Below are 15,029 nucleotides of genomic sequence, written 5' to 3' on the forward strand. Positions count from 1 at the left end.
GTCGATTACACCATATATTTTGGAAATTTTATCGATAACAATGATTTCTGTAGAAAATATAATCGATAACAACAATTTCTTCACGAAATATAATCGATAAAAACAATATCTTTAAAAAATTTAATCGAAAACAGCGATTTTTTATGGAAAATAAATTCGATAACAGTGCTATTTTTAAAATGTGTAACCAATAACAATTATTTAATTGGAAAATGTAATCGATAACGAAGATTGATAGTCATATATAATGATTTTTATACAAAAAATTGCCGATAACAGTGATTGCGTTACAAAATATAATCGATAATCACAATTTCTTCATAAATTATAATCGATAAAAACAATTTCTTTCTGAAATTTAATCTATAACAACGATTTCTTTATGAAAATGTATCGATAATATCGATTTTTATAAAATGTGTAATCGATAACAATGAAGTAATTGGTAAAGTAATCGATAACCATGAATCCCCCCAGCACATATAATCGATAATAACGATTTATTTCGTAAATGTTATCGATTATATTTATGAAAAGTGCTCGATATATTTAGGAAAAGTGATCGATAACAATGATTTCTTTACGAAATATAATCGATAATAACAATACCTTTACAAAATGTAATCGATAACAACGATTGTTGCAGAAAAAAATATACGATAACAGTAATATCCATAAATTGTGTAACCGATAACAATTCTTTAATTGATAAATGTAATCGATAACAATATAATCGATAAGAACCAATTATTTCGAAAATGTTATCGATAAGAACGATTTATTTAGAACATATACTCGATAACCACGATATCGATCATATTTTGCAAAATGTAATCGATATCATCGATAACAATGATTTATTTACATATTATAATCGATAACATTGTTTTCTATAGAAATCGATATCAGCAACATCTTACAAGTTGCAATCAGGTATGAAAAATCGATTGAAAACTTTATCAATAACAATGATTACATTACAAATTGTAATCGATATAAAAAAAAAACTGTATACATAATTTCAAAATTACAATCGATAACACGAATTTTATAACAACAATAGAGTACGATTTTTAAAGAAATCCCTATCGATAACAACGATTTCCTCGAATATTAAAATCATTAACGCATTTAAGTGTTTTTCTTATATAAATAATTATCGATGACATTTTTGTTTTAAATACATTAGTCGATAACAAAGATTTCTATAGAAAAAGTAGTCGATAACACATATTTGTGTAGAAAACGATAACAAAATATATTTGGAGAAAGTTATCGATAACAATAATTTCTATAGAAAAAATTATCGATAATATATATATAGAAACTTTGTCGATAACAACAGTTTTTGTAATAAACCTTAACGATAACATCAATTTCTGTGCAAAATGTTATCGATAACAACAATTTGTATGCTAAATCTCGGTTATCGATGACAACCGAGATTTATATTGGTAAAATTGCCGTTAACAATGATATCTGAATAATCTCTTATGATAAAAAAAAATCGATAACAAAAATCACTATAAAATATATTTTTCGATAACAGATATTTCGCACGTAATTTTTATTTTTCGATAACAATACCTTCTCACTCTCTCTCTCTCTTTATGAAAAAAAAAATTCCTCGAAAAATATTCTACAATTTCTTTCAATATTTTTATATATTTACTGGGTTGCCATAGAGAAATAACTCCTTGTACCTCCTAAAAGTATGCCACAATTTTCCTCGTAAACAAAACTTTAATTTTCGTAGAAATTGGTAACAATTTCTTGAGTACGCTTCAAAGGAGGACGTCTACCCCAGGAAAATTGTGATAAATAATATGAGAAGATTTCCTAGAATTGAGAACAGAATTAGAAGATGAATCATAGGGAAGCAGCGGAGGAGGGGGAGTGCTGGGAAACCGACCAAATATGACTCTATTTACCCGGGACTTTATTAAGGAATTCCTCGAATTTCTTAAAATTATTATATGATTCTTTAATATTTTTTTGTCTGTAATTAAGTTGATTAAATTAAATTTTAGTTTTTATTTGTCCCCCCAAAAAGTATGCAATACACATATATCACAAAGACGGATAGACTGTTGCCTATTAGTTATGCAACAATTTGGATGTGTGTGCGGAATAATGTTTTGACAAACTTTTGAACAATTTCATGGAGATAAGCAGCTACGTGACTAAACTTAAATCGCACACACACACCCACCCATCCGAAATAGTTTGCTTATTATGGAGAAGAAGAAAAAAATTGTGGAATAAATTTGATTTGAAAGTTTTTATGGAAATCCGTTAAGCGCCTAAAAGTAAACTTTGCTTAAAAACAACAACAAATTGACACACACAACAAAAAGCTGGGAATTGCATGTTTTCTTTATAGTTTGCAATATTTCCCAGCTATTTATTTGTTAGAAATTCACCAGCAAATTCCTTAAAATTATAGTACTTAAATAATCGTCTCCCCCGCTCTACCTAAAAGTATGCTTCAGGCATGTAAAACACAACAGCTGTAATAATGATGATAGTAGCTTCAATGTCAGTCGGAGTGTTTTTGTTTTGCTGTTCGTTCTTCTTGGAATAAATATTTTAAATGGTATTACAATAATCAGTACATGGAAAAAAACAGAAAGTCAAGGTATGTGAAAATATTTTTCCCAACAACCCTTAAGGTATGCAACACATTTTGTTAAACTAAGAAAATAAATGTGTAGCTGTAAGGGGAGACTGGTATTAAATTTTATTCAACTTGAGGATATTCTTAAAGCTTAAATATTTGAATAACAAAAATATTATTTAAATTTTTCGGATTGAGCCAAGGGGTCCAAGGGTCCACCCTGACTTCATTATATATTACAAAAATTAATTTATTTCTTCAGCAAATCTTTAAACATAACGTCTTCTGTGGCAAATAAAACTTGTCACAAAAAAAATATTATTCAAATTTTTCGGATTGAGCCAAGGGGTCCAAGGGTCCACCCTGACTTCATTATATATTACAAAAATTAATTTATTTCTTCAGCAAATCTTTAAAAATGACGTCTTCTGTGGCAAATAAAACTTGTCCCGAAAACTTTTCTCCTCATTTTTTCGATATTTAATGTCGACTTCTGGTTTTTTGGCAAAATGCCCCAAAAAGTATACTTCATTTTTTTTGTTTGATAAATAAATTTTTGGCTATTTTGACCTTCGAAAATTGAGTATTTTGTTATTTATTTCTATTTAATTTGACGTCATGGTAAATTTTTTGTGTGGGGCTAATGGTGCGGAATATCATGACATTGATGAGGGTAATGGAGGTAGCAAAGGGAAAGGGCGTTGTGTTTTTAAAAAAAATGTTTTTTCAAGTTCTCATAAGCCGCCGATTTTGAAAAAAATATTTTTTCAATTTTACATAAGGCGTGGATTTTTTAAAAAAAATATTTTTTCAAGTTTACATAGGGCGCGGATTTTTTAAAAAAAAAATATTTTTTCAAGTTTACATAAGCCGCAGATTTTTTAAAAAATATTTTTTCAAGTTTCCACAAGGCGTGGATTTTTTAAAAAATATTTTTTCAAGTTTACATAAGGCGTGGATTTTTTAAAAAATATTTTTTCAAGTTTACATAAGGCGTGGATTTTTTTAAGAAATATTTTTTCAAGTTTACATAAGGCGTGGATTTTTTAAAAAATATTTTTTCAAGTTTACATAAGGCGTGGATTTAAAAAAATATATATTTTTTCAAGTTTCCACAAGGCGTGGATTTTTTTAAAAATATTTTTTCAAAGTTTACACAAGGCGTGGAATTTTTAAAAAATATTTTTTCAAAGTTTACATAAGGCGTGGATTTTTCAAAAAAATATTTTTTCAAGTTTACATAAGGCGCGGATTTTTTAAAAAAATATTTTTTCAAGTTTACATAAGGCGTGGATTTTTAAAAAAAATATTTTTTCAAGTTTCCACAAGGCGTGGATTTTTTAAAAAATATTTTTTCAAATTTAGAGATAGATCCATGGCTCCTTTTGAGAATATGTATAGAATCACTTTCTGAGTCGATTTATGCATGTCCGCCCGTCCGTCTGTTGATGTTAAATTATAAACAAAGTACAGGTCGCGTTTTTGATTCGAATTTGATGAAATTTGGCACAGCTAATTTATTTGGCCCAAGGACGAACCCTATTGAAATGGGGAAAAATCGGTTCAGATTTAGATATAGCTCCCATATATAGGTTCGTCCGATTTAATGTAAACGGTCCGTATATACCTTTCGATTTGCACGAAATTTGGCACAACGTATTGACATAAGCCTTGAATGGTGTGTGCTAAGTTTCGTGAAAATCGGTTCAGATTTCGATATAGCTCTCATATAAATTTTCGCCCGATTTAAGGTAAATGGTATATCAAAGTCCCTAAAAATCATTCGATTTGCACGAAATTTGGCACAGCGTACTAAATTAAGTCTAGAATGATGTGTGCCAAATTTCGAGAAAATCGGGTCAGATTTATATAGCACCAATATATATTTTCGCCCGATTTTAAGTTAATGGTGCACCAAAGTCCCTGAAAATCATTTGATTTCCACGAAATTTTTTACAGCCTACTGAATTAAGTCTAGAATGATATGTGTTAAGTTTGGTGAAAATCGGTTCAGATTTAGATATAGCTCTCATATATATTTTCGTCCGATTTAATGTAAATGGTGCACCAAAGTCCCTAAATATCTTTCGATTTGCATGAAATTTGGCATAGCCTACTAAATTAAGTCTGGAATGATGTGTGTTAAGTTTCCTGAAAATCGGTTCAGATTTCGATATAGCTCTCATATAAATTTTCGTCTTATTTAAGGTAAATGGTGCACCAAAGTCCCAGGAAATCTTTTCATTTGCACGAAATTTGGCACAGCGTCATGAATTAAATCTAGAATGATATGTGCTAAGCTTCATGAAAATCGGTTCAGATTTGGATATAACTCCCATACATATGTTCGTCCGATTTTATGTAAATGGTGTACCAAAGTCCCTATATATCTTTCGATTTGCACGAAATTTGGCACAGCGTACTGAATTAAGTCTAGAATGATGTGTGCAAAGTTTCGTGGAAATCAGTTCATATTTAGATATAGCTCCAATATATAATTTCGCCCGATTTTAGGTAAATGGTGCACCAAAGTCACTGAAAATCATTTGATTTTCACGAAATTTGGCATAGCGTACTGAATTGAGTCTAGAATGATGTGTGTTAAGTTTCCTGGAAATCGGTTCAGATTTAGATATAGCTCCCATATATATTTTCGTCCGATTTCATGTAAATGATGTACCAAAGTCCCTATATATCTTTCGATTTGCTTGAAATTTGGCATAGCGTAGTGAATTAAGTCTAGAACGATGTGTGTTAAATTTCATGAAAATCGATTCAGATTTAGATATAGCTCCCATATATATTTTCGCGCGATTTAAGGTAAAAGGTGCACCAAATCCCTATATATGTTTCGATTTGTACGAAAATTGGCATAGCGTACTGATTAATGTCTAGAATGACGTGTGCTAAGTTTCGTGGAATTTGGTTCAGATTTAAATATAGCTCCCATATAAATTATCGACCGATTTATGGTAAATGATGCACCAAAGTCCCTATATATCATTCGATTTGCACGAAATTTGGCATAACGTACTGAATTAAGTCTATAATGATGTGTGCCAAGTTTCGTGAAAATCGGTCCAGATTTAGATATAGCTGTCATATATATTTTTTATAATCTCCATATATCTCTATAAATCTAATCACCTTGTTGAAAAGTCTATTGAATCCGTCGCCTTGAAACAAAATTTGTTAGGCATATTCTATCAAATTGTGATTTATTCATTTAAACTTCTTCTCCGTTCGTTTTTTGGCATTCATTATAATGCCCCCAAAAGTATACTATAGTTTATTACATATATAAATTTATATAGAGGTTATATATGCAACCATCATCCTTGCTGCCGGTAGGCAATAAAGTTTGAAACTAACTACCCCAAAAAGTATGCAATGGAAAAAATTGATTTTTTCGCTGAATTGAAAAGAAATTTCTTTCTCTTAAAGTGAAAGCGAAGAAAGTAGTGAGTGAGTGAGTGAGCACCTTGACAAACACAATCAAACACCCGCCTTACATTGTTGAGGAACTTAGGCAAGAATATTGCCAAAAAATATATGTGGAAACTACGTAAGACTAGCTACCATGGAGGAGGAGGAGGAGAGAGGGGGTGTAGATACCGGAAAAAATCCATTGAGCCTAAGAAAACATGACCTTTTCGAAAAAATAAGGCACCCACACATACTCTCACACACACACACTCATGAAAAATATTTTTTGTAGAAATAATCCGAATAGAAAAAAACTCATGTTCTTATATGTCAGGAGGCTTAAAGGTTCGCAACCATGAATGTGCAATTTTTTTAAGCAGAAAAAATGCACAGAATTTTTGTTGTTGTTGCTGTTATTTTGACTAGCAGCGTTTTTCCACTTTACTGTCGGCTTTGTTTGCCGACATAGTCAATAATATCATCATCGTCCTCGTAGTCCTCAGACGATGGAGAAGAAGAAAAAATGGCTAAGGCATCTGTTACACATGGAGCTGATGACGTCGTGGGTTGGCTTAGTCTTGGGTTGGGTTGTTTGCTGGGTTAACTCTTCGGCGGGTGATTGAAAATATCCTGCTGATAGGAATCCCTGTGGTAGAATAGTTTTTTTCGAGCTACTAAATGTTAAAGTTTAGCCAATGATAGAAAGATAAGCCAAATATTTGGCTTTGCTTTCTGTTACATTCTTTGCCATCATCCCCAGCAAGGAGTCAGCAAAGGAAAGGCAAAAGGAGAGAATTACCATGGGCATACATTTCTGACGTTGTTCGAAACCCAGGAGGGCAGGGAGGATGGGTATGTGAAGGTGAACTAAATCGATTATGCAAACACGCAATCCCTAACTGAAATTGGTGTTTTCCAATCTATTGTAAAACACGCAATCTAAATGCAAACAAACAAATTACAACAACGACATCAACAGCAACAACAACAACCACAACAAACTAGGCAAATGAGCCACCGCAACAACAACAACAGCAACATGCAAGTGGTTGTTGTTGTTGGTCTTGTCTCTTCGGAGCAATAATGAAATCATCAAACATCGAAATATACCAGCACAAGGCTCAAGGCTCCCTGGTGGTGGCGAATGCGTTCCTTCCATGGAATCGACAAGACCAAGTTTGCTGTGGCATGACTACCAATTTTGGTTTCTCTTCTTTAAGTCGTAATTTGTGTCCTACTCTTTGAACTATGAAATAATCATAGAAAACTAATATGAATAGAAATTAAGTAAGAAAAATAAAACAATAAGGAAATTAGTAAAATCGGAATGGGCCGAATATATGATACCTATGATATATATATATATATATATATATACCATTTACATTAAATCGGATGAAAATATATATGGGAGCTATATCTAAATCTGAACCGATTTTCACGAAACTTAGCACACTTCATTCTAGACCTAAATCATTAGGCGGTACCAAATTTCGTGCAAATCGAAAAATATTAAGGGTCTTTGGAGCACCTTTTACATTAAATCGGACGAACATATATATGGGAGCTATATCTAAATCTGGACCGATTTTCAGGAAACTTGACACATAACATTCTAGACCTAATTCATTACGCTGTACCAAATTTCGTGCAAATCGAAAGATATTTAGGGACTTTGGTGCACCATTTACCTTAAATCGGACGAATATATATGAGAGCTATATCTAAATCTAAAGCGATTTTCACGAAACTTAGCACACTTCATTCTAGACCTAAATCATTAGGCTGTACCAAATTTCGTGCAAATCGAAAAATATTAAGGGTCTTTGGAGCACCTTTTACATTAAATCGGACGAACATATATATGGGAGCTATATCTAAATCTGGACCGATTTTCAGGAAACTTGACACATATCATTCTAGACCTAATTCATTACGCTGTGCCAAATTTCGTGCAAATCGAAAGATATTTAGGGACTTGGGTGCACCATTTACATTAAATCGGACGAAAATATATATGGGAGCTATATCTAAATCTGAACCTATTTTCACGAAACTTCGCACACATCATTCTTGGCATAAGCCAGTACGTAGTGCCAAATTTCGTGCAAATCGAAAGATATATAGGGACTTTGGTGGACCATTTACCTTAAATCGGACGAAAATATACATGGGAGCTATATCTAAATCTGACCGGATTTTCACGAAACTTAGCACACATTTTCTAGGCTTAATTCAGTACACTATACCAAATTTCGTGCAAATCGAAAGATATATAGGAACTTTGGTGGACCATTTACATAAAATCGGACGAAAATATATATGGGAGCTATATCTAAATCTAAAGCGATTTTCACGAAACTTAGCACACTTCATTCTAGACCTAAATCATTAGGCTGTACCAAATTTCGTGCAAATCGAAAAATATTAAGGGTCTTTGGAGCACCTTTTACATTAAATCGGATGAAAATATATATAGGAGCTATATCTAAATATGAACCGATTTTCAGGAAACTTACAACACATCATTCTATACTCAATTCAGTAAGCTATGCCAAATTTCTTGCAAATCGAAATATATATAAAGACTTTGGTACACCATTTACATTAAATCGGACGAAAATATATATGGGAGCTATATCAAAATCTGAACCGATTTACGGGAAACTTAACACACATCATTCTAGGCCTAACACATTACGCTGTGCCAAATTTCGTGCAAATCGAAAGATATATAGGGGCTTTGGTATACCATTTACTTCAAATCGGACGAAAATATATAAGGGAGCTATATCTAAATCTGAACCGATTTCCACGAAACTTAGCACGCATCATTTTAGACTTATTTCAATAAGCTATGCCAAATTTCGTGCAAATCGAAAGATATATAGGGACTTTGGTACACCATTTACCTTAAATCGGACGAAAATATATATGGGAGCTATATCTAAATCTGAACCGATTTTCACGAAACTTAGCACACATCATTCTAGACTCAATTCAGTAAGCTATGCCAAATTTCGTGCAAATCGAAGAATATATAGGGGCTTTGGTATACCATTTACATTAAATCGGACGAAAATATATATGGGAGCTATATCTAAATCTGGACCGATTTTTACGCAACTTGGCAGACATCACTCTAAGCTCAATTCAGTACGCTATGCCAAATTTCGTACAAATCGAAAGACATTTGGGGACATTGGTGCGCAATTTACCCTAAATCGGACGAAAATATATATGGGAGCTATATCCAAATCTGAACCTATTTTCTGGAAACTTAACACACATCATTCTAGACTCAATTCAGTATGCTGTGCCAAATTTCGTGCAAATCGAAAGATATTTACCGACTTTGGTGCACAATTTACATCAAATCGGACGAAAATATATATGAGAGCTATATCTAAATCTGAACCGATTTTCACGAAACTTTACACACATCATTCTAGACCTAAATCATTAGGCCGTATCAAATTTCGTGCAAATCGAAAGAGATATATAGGGACCGTTTACAGTAAATCGGACGAATATATATACATATATATATGAGAGCTATATCTAATTCTGTACCGATTTTTCCCAATTTCAATAGGGTTCGTCCTTGGGCCAAATAAATAAGATGTGCCAAATTTCATCCAATTCGAATCATAAATGCGACCTGTACTTTGTTTACAATTTAACATGAACAGACAGACGGATGGGCGGACATGCATAAATCGACTCAGAAAGTGATTCTATGCATATTCTCAAAAGGAACCCTATGTCTATTTCGTTTCCTTTTGCCTGTTACAAGCATATGCACAAAGACATAATACCCTGTACCACAGGTGTGTTGAAGGGTATAAAAATCCACGCCTTATGTATGCTCCACTTGAAAAAAATAGTTTTTAAAAAACCACACCATCACGAAAGTTCTCCTGGTGATACTTAGTTCGTGAAGTTAATAAATCAGTAAAAAATGTATAATTGTACTGAGAGAGGACTTCCCCTCCATCTCTAAAATGAGATATGGGGGTTTTCATGTTGGCGTGAAACTTATGTTCAGTTTTTTTTATTAACATTTCCTTCGAAAGAAGTAGAGGTGTGTGTGTGTGCCGTCTCTATTTGAGGTCTGTAATTACTACAAGCAAATTACATTGGAGGTTTTCCATCTCTGTATGTGTGTGTACACACACACACGCGTATGAACTTCGAATATGCACCTTGCCAGCTAACTACCGCATCATGTCTGCCAAGTTACCGGAAGAGTAGCTTTTGAAATACTTTTTATGTGCTCTTGACGGTCGGGTAGGATAGGTTAGGGTAAGGTAAGGTAAGGTGGGTTGTGGATATAACGAGGCATGATGCATCAGTTTTTTTTTTTTTTTTTTGCAGGAAAAGAATATGATTTTCAATTAATTACCCAGCCAAGTTAATTTGTGATATACTCTTCTCTTCTTCAAGGAGTAGTGTCACATGCAGATAAACATTTACAGGAGGGAGATAGGAAGAGGAAAAAGTGGAGCAGAAGAGGATAATAGAAAAGCTTATTTTTCCTAGAAACTCGTTGTGGTTTCCTTTTTTCCCATTTCACGTTTGTATACAAAACGAGCCAAAGGAAAAAATAGTTATCAAGTTGAAAAGCTAAAACTATGACCTCTACCATCCCATACCGACAACACGACAGAGGCTTAATAGTTAAGTCCTGACCAAAGATGACGAAGGCGTGCCTCTGCGGAATACCTTGGCATTAGCACATTTAAGTTTTTCTTTTATCTCTTTTCAGTTCTGTTTCCATTTCTGTTTCTTTTTTTCATTTCTCCTTCCCCCTTTTCCATTCACCTGACCTTCGCTGCTGCTACTTTGCAAATAGTTTTTGATTGACAGGTTTCCGATAGGGTAAACCTTGGCGGTATTGAAGATGAAAATTAAAAAAAAATCTATATGGGGAAATTAATAATAATTTCCATTTAAATGGAAAAGTTTCGAATAATTTCTTACAGCTGACCAAAGCAAATATTGCATACTTTTAGGAAATGAAAAAAAACATTGCCTACTTTAAGGGCTTTGAAGGCGACGTTAAGGTACAATTTAGGGCCAAAGCCCTAAAAGTATGTAATATTTCCTTTGGAAAGCTGTGAAAAGGTGTAGAGAGCTTTCCAATGAAAATATTGCATACTTTTAGGAAATGAAAAACTAATTGCCTACTTTAGGGATTTTGGGGGCCACTGCTGCAACATTTTATGCCTTAACACTACCACTAAGCTTTATTAGAGCATTCCAAAGGAAATATTGCATACTTTTAGGTTATAAAATTGATTGCCTACTTTTAGGGCTTTTGGCCCAACATTTTTGCCTTTACGCTTTCCTTCACATGTCCTCACCCGGGGCAAACATGAAAACTTCATGTTCTCGTTATTATTATTTTGACGGGCAATCATCATCATAACACCCTCCCCTTCACTCCTCCCCTGCTCAGTAGATTTTTTTTTAATTGTTTGCCACGTTGCAGCCATCATCGCAATCGACTAAGGGAACAATTATATAAATGCCTCAAAAAAACGAAAACATTAGCATTTAATAACACGCCACCGGCGTGCACCGGCTGCCCTGCCGCCGAACAACTTTAAAAGGTCATTAAAACCACGAATTAAAATTATCAACATTTTTTCAGGCCATCCAGCCAGCCAGCCAACCGACACTTCAAAAAAACGTCAACAAAAATGTTGAACAAACTTTTTTTCTAGCACCTACCTTAATAGTCCTGATAGTGTGGTGGCGATAATGGTGATAAGGATTCTTGGAAGGATTTTTCGGAAATTGTTATTACAAATAAAATACGACAGGGCGAGGATTTTTTGTGAAGTTTTCTTAAGGCGTCAATTATTTTTGAAGTATACATCAAGGCGTTTATTTTTTAAAAATTATTTTTGAGGTATACATAAGCAGCAGGTACCGATGGGTTACAAGCCGAATTATTCAAGACTGGTGGTCAGATGCTGGTAAGGAGCATGCACCAGCTGATTAGTACAATTTGGCTAGAGAAATGCATGCCCAATGATTGGAACCTCAGCATCCTGTGTTCCGGGCACAAAAAAGGAGACAAGACGATATGTGTTAACTATAGTGGAATAAGTCTACTTCCCATCGCATATAAAGTGCTATCCAACGTATGGTGTGAACGACTCTAGGCCAAATACTGGAAAAAACCCACGAAATACACATCGACACATTCCACCTATTCGTCGACTATAAAGCCGCATTCGCGACAGCCCCATTCGTTCGCAGGTGTATAAAGCCATATCTGCGTTTAACATTCCTGCAAAATTAATTCGGCTATGCAGGGTAACTTTAACTGGCACAATATCAGCAGTTATAGTCGGAAAGGACCTCTCACAGCCTATTAATACCGAACGAGGATTTAGACAAGGAGATAGTTGGTCGTGTGACCATTTTGACATCCTGCTGGAAAAGGTCAAACGAGAGGCAAAATTGAACAGAAATGGCACTCTGTACACCAAACAACACCAGTTACTCGCCTAAGCCGATGACATCGACATAATGGGTCGAACACTGAGAGCGGTAATAGCCACCTTTGAACAAATTGAGAACGAGTCTGCCAAAGTGGATCTGGCAGTAAACGGCGAGAAAACCAAGCTAATGGTATCAATGCACAAGATGACCAGTAGACACGGACCAACTGTGGAACTTGAGAACTACAGCTTCGAGGTAGTCAAAGATTTTATATACCTTAGCTACGCCATAAATAAAACTAATGACATCAGTTTTGAAATTCGGAGAAGGATAGTTATGGCCAACCGATGGTCTGAGCAAACAACTCAAAAGCAAGGCCACCTCCCGCCAAACTCAAACTCACACTCCACAAGACGCTGATACTACCCGCCGTGCTGTTATATGGATCTGAAGCATGGGTGCTTACGCAAGCAGATGAGGCAGCTCTTGGAGTGTTTGAGAGAAAAATTCTCCGAAAGATCTATGGGCCGATCTGCGTTGACGGTGAATATCGCCGTCGAATGAACCATGAGTTGTACCCAGATATTCTTGGACATTGACATTGTTAGACATATTGAGCTACAGCGACTACGTTGGCTAGGTCATGTTGTGAGAATGGATGAAGATGCCCCAGCCCAGGAGGCATATGAAAGCGAACCAGCTGATGGTTCACGCAGAAGGGGAAGGCAACGATGGAAAGATCAAGTCGAAGACAACATTGCCGAAAATGGTTTTTGCAATTGGAAAAATTGCGCTAAAGACCGACGCTCCTGGAAATCTTTTCTAAGCTCGGCTTATGGAACGAAAGTTCTGTCACAAGCCAGTAAAAGTAAGTAAGTATACATCAAGACGTGGATTTTTTGAAACAATTTTTTGAAATATACATCAAGGCGTGGATTTTTTTAAACAATATTTTTTGAAGTATACATCAAGGCGTGTATTTTTTTGAACGATATTTTTAAAGTATACATCAGGGCGTAGATTTTTTTTGAACAATATTTTTTGAAGTATACATCAGGGCGTTGATTTTTTTTAACAATATGTTTTGAAGTATACATCAGGGCGTGAATTTTTTAAACAGTATTTTTTGAAGTTATCATCAAGGCGTGGATTTTTTGAACAATATTTTTTGAAGTATATAACAAGGCGTGGATTTGTTTAAACAATATTTTTTGAAGTATACTTTAAGGCGTGGATTTTTTTTAACAATATTTTTTGAAGTATACATCAAGGCGTGAATTTTTTTAAACAATATTTTTTGAAGTATACATCAAGGCGTGGATTTGTTTAAACAATATTTTTTGAAGTATACATCAAGGCGTGGATTTGTTTAAACAATATTTTTTGAAGTATACTTTAAGGCGTGGATTTTTTTTAACAATATTTTTTGAAGTATACATCAAGGCGTGAATTTTTATTAAACAATACCATTTTTTGAAGTATACATCAAGGCGTGGATTTTTTTAAACAATATTTTTTGAAGTATACATCAAGGCGTGGATTTGTTTAAACAATATTTTTTGAAGTATACTTTAAGGCGTGGATTTTTTTTAACAATATTTTTTGAAGTATACATCAAGGCGTGAATTTTTATTAAACAATACCATTTTTTGAAGTATACATCAAGGCGTGGATTTTTTTAAACAATATTTTTTGAAGTATACATCAAGGCGTGGATTTTTTAAAGATAATTTTTTGAAGTATACATCAATGCGTGGATTTTTTAAAGATAATTTTTTGAAGTATACATCAAGGCGTGGATTTTTTAAACATAATTTTTTGAAGTATACATCAAGGCGTGGATTTTTTAAACATAATTTTTTGAAGTATACATCAAGGCGTGGATTTTTTAAACATAATTTTTTGTAGTATACATCAAGGCGTGCATTTTTTTAACAATATTTGTTGAAGTATACATCAAGGCGTGGATTTTTTAAACAATATTATTTTTAGAAGTATACATCAGGGCGTGGATTTTTTTTAAGAATATTTATACCCTTCACCACACTGTGGCGCAGGGTATTATGTCTTTGCACATATGATTGTAACAGGCAAAAGGAAACGGGATAGGCACATGGTTCCTTTTGAGAATATGCATAGAATCACTTTCTGAGTCAATTTACGCATGTCCGTCCAAGTATTTTGTGAACAAAGTACAAGTCGCATTTATTATCCGATTTGGATTAAATTTGGCATAGGTCACTTATTTGGCCCAAGGAAGAACCCTTTTGAAATTGGAAAAAATCGGTTCAGATTTAGTTATAGCTCCCATATATATTTTCGTCCGATTTTATGCAAATGGTCCACCAAAGTCCCTATATAACTTTCGATTTGCACGAAATTTGGCATAGCGTACTGAATTAGGTCTAGAATGGTGTGTGTTAAATTTCCTGAAAACCGGTTCAGATTTAGATATAGCTCCCATATATATTTTCGTCCGATTTTATTCAAATGGTCCACCAAAGTCCATATATATCTTTCGATTTGCACG

This window comes from Musca vetustissima, unplaced genomic scaffold, assembly GCF_032173495.1.
Source record: "Musca vetustissima isolate MV318-11 ecotype Yass unplaced genomic scaffold, APGP_CSIRO_Mvet_v1 utg2915, whole genome shotgun sequence".
Lineage (NCBI taxonomy): Eukaryota > Metazoa > Arthropoda > Insecta > Diptera > Muscidae > Musca > Musca vetustissima.